The following is a 3,720-nucleotide window of genomic DNA, read 5'->3' on the forward strand; positions in this document are numbered from 1 at the left end:
CCACTGACTTCTACTTTAAAATGGTTAAAATGGTACATTTTTATTTATGTGTATTTTACCACAATAAAAAATTGGGGGAAAAAATCTGACTTCCGATTATTTCCTCTCCTTTATGCTCTAGTTGTTATGCTTTAAAGCATGTTTTTCATATTTGATTTGGGCATGGATATATTTTGCCATATTACCGAAAGTGGCAGACAGGGGCTCTAAATATCTTTTAAGTTTTTTCTTTACCTAATTTTCTTTCTTGTCTACTCATTCCCGATATCACTCCTTCTTCTCTCTCTCTCTCTCTCTCTCTCTCTCTCTCTCTCTCTCTCTCTCTCTCTCTTCTCTCTCTCTCTCTCTCTCTCTCCCCCCACCCCTCCTCGAATGAGTTATCTTCACTAACCCTAATTCTTCTTCCTTGCCATTCAGGCATTTGTCATTACATTCTAATCTCACTTCTGCAGTTCCACTCCCCTTCCTCTGTAGTCATTCATCATGCTTCTATCGCCATAGTCAAATCTAATGATGACTTTTCAGACCTTATCTTAATTGACTTCTGCCCACACTTGGCATTGTTGATTACAATGTCACTTTTTAAACACTCTTCAGCCTTGCGCTCTGTAAAACTATACTCTCCTGGTCTTCCAACCTCCAATTTCACCTTCTAAGTCTCCTTCACTGGACCTTTTTCCTTTTCCTTTTCCTCAGCTCGACCCTTAAATTTCCATGCCCCCTAAATTTCTATTTAAAAATATCTTTTAGTTTTTACTCTAGGTGCTCTTCTGGAATATTTCATCTACTTTTTTGTTTTTAACTATCACCTCTAATGGAACTCACCAACTGTTGCCTGTGGGCCAAATGCAGTGCCCAGAAAAGAGAGGTTTTATTGTTGTTGTTTTTTTAATTTAATGCCTTAAATAGGATTTGTAATGTCTAGGTTGTCATAGTCTCTGTGACTCCATATATGTTTATACTCCCTATATTTTCATATCTAGTTCTGATATATTTTCTCAGCGCCCGGTCTATAAATCCAATTACCAAGTAAATGTTTTAATCTGCTACTGCCCTTCAGAACATGCCCAAAATTGAATTCATGCTCCTACCTGACAAACCTGATCTTCCTGCTTATTGTCCCTTAGTTGAGTGGTAGATTTTATTGTTAGTCCGAGCAAACACACCAGTCCTTCTTGACTTTAGATAGAAGATATAAAGAAACAATGCCTGCAATAACTCCAGACCTTAATTGTTCTGCTTCATCCTTGTAAAAACTTCACTTTAGGTACTCATGACTTTTAACCTAGATTATTTAAATAGTGTCTTAATTTGTCTACTTGCACTTTTGCCATCCTAAAAATTGTCCCCCACGTTGCTTCTAAAATTACCTTTCTAATACACAATTTTTTTCTTCTCTCCTTTCCTTAAGTCTTTAACAGCTTCTCATTGTTTACAAAATGAAGACCAGGTTCCCTAACTGTACCCATCTGTCTAGCCCATCTCCTGTAATTCTTTGTCATATATATTATATCTCAATAATTCCAAATTATGTAAGTTTCTTTGGATATATAGTTCCATACCTGAAACACTCTCTTCTTGTGTCTGATAATTTATGATTCAAAAACTGGCTCAGGTATAACCTCCTCTCCTCATCTTATCTGAGATTTTCCTCCCTACAGAGTTATCATTCACCTCGTGTAATACCGCTGTATTTTGGATATACTTCTGTTATTACATGTACCACATGTACTATATGGTTTAAATTTTTCATATATCTTTCATTGAGGTATGAAGAACTTGTAAAATTCTCCTTTTTAAAGTGTACACTTCAGCAGTTTTCAGTTTATTCAGAGAGTTGTATAACTATCATCACTATCTAATTTCAGAACATTTCTTCACCTCAAAAAGAACCCCCCATACCCATTAGCAAACCATCTCTAATCCCCCCCTCCACCTCCCTGCCTGCAGCCCCTGGCAAACACTATCTACATTCTGTTTCTGTAGATTTTCCTATTCTGGACATTTCACATAATTAGAATCATGTAATATGTGGCCTTTTTTGCCTAGATTCATAATGTTTTCAGAATTCACCCGTGTTGTAGTATGGATCAACACTTTATTCTTGTTAATGACCAAATAATATTCTGTTATATGGATGAATATATCTATGTTTATACGGTCATCGACTGATAGAGTTGCATTTTCTTCTGCTTTTTGGCTATTATAAATAATATTGCTATGAATATTCATAAACAAATTTATGTGTGGAGACATATTTTCAGTTCTCTTGGATATATTCCAGGAGTAGAATTATTGGGTAACATAGTAATTCTGTGCTTACCATTTTGAGGAACTGCCAAACTATTTTCAAAAGCAAATACATCATTTTACATTCCCATCAGCGATATTTGAGAGTTCCAGTTTATCCACATCCTTGTCAACACTTGTTATTACTTGACTTTTTGATTATAGCCCACTTAGTGGGTATGAAGTGGTATCTCACTGAGCTTTTGTTTAGCATTTCTCTTATGACTTGTTATGTTAAGCAATTTTTCATGTGCTTATCGTCCATTTGTTTATCTTCTTCAAAGAAATCTTGGTTCAAATAATTTGCCTATTTTAAAAATTTGGTTGTTTTTTCCTTTTTTGTTGTAATAATTTTTTATGTAGTCTTGATATAAAATGCTTATAGACGTATTATTTTCTCCCGTTCTGTGGGTTGTCTCTTCACTTTGTTTTCTTTACTGTGCAGAAGCTTGTTAACTTGCTATGATCCCATTTGTCCATTTTTCTTTTGGTTGCCTGTGCTTGTGGGGTATTACTGAAGAAGTATTTGCCCAGACCAATGTCCTGGAGAGTTTCATCAATGTTTTCTTATAGTAGTTTCAGAGTTGGAGGTCTTAGATGTAATCTTTTAATCCATTTTGATTTGATTTTTATATGATGAGTGATAGGGGTCTAATTTTCATTCTTCCGCATATGGATATCCAGTTTTCCCAGCATAATTTATTGAAGAGACAGTCTTTTCTCCAGTGTGTGTTCTTGGCACCTTTGTCGAAAATGAGTTCACTAGGTGTGTGGATTTGTTTCTGGGTTGTGTATTCTGTTCCATTGGTCCATGTGTCTGTTTTTATGCCAGTACCATGCTGTGTTGGTTACTGTAGCTGTGTAGTATAATTTGAAGTCAGGTAATGTGATTCCTCCAGTTTTGTTCATTTTGCTTAGGATAGCTTTAGCTATTCTGGGTCTTTTGTGGTTCCATATACATTTTAGGGTTCTTTTTTTCTATGAGGAATGTCATTGATATTTTGATAACAATTGCATTGAATCTGTAGATTGATTTGAGTACTATGGACATTTTAATAATATTGATTCTTCCAATCCATGAACATGAAATATCTTTCCATTTTTTGGTGGCCTCTTTGATTTTTTTCATCAGTATTTTATACTATTCATTATAGAGATCTTTCACTTCTTTGGTTACGTTAATTCCTACATATTTAATTTTATTTGTGGCTATTGTAAATGGGATTACTTTTTAATTTCTTCCTCAGTTTGTTCACTGTTGGCATATAGAAATGCTACTGATTTTTGTATGTTGATTTTGCATCCTGCAAGTCTACTGAATTTGTGTATCATTCTAACAGTTTTTTGGTGAAATCTTTAGGTTTTTCAAAATGTAAGATCATGTCATCTGCAAATAATTTGACTTCTTCCTTTCCAATTTGGATTCCCTTT

The sequence above is a fragment of the Macaca thibetana genome, chromosome 14 (genome assembly GCF_024542745.1).
Source record: "Macaca thibetana thibetana isolate TM-01 chromosome 14, ASM2454274v1, whole genome shotgun sequence".
NCBI classification, from domain to species: domain Eukaryota; kingdom Metazoa; phylum Chordata; class Mammalia; order Primates; family Cercopithecidae; genus Macaca; species Macaca thibetana.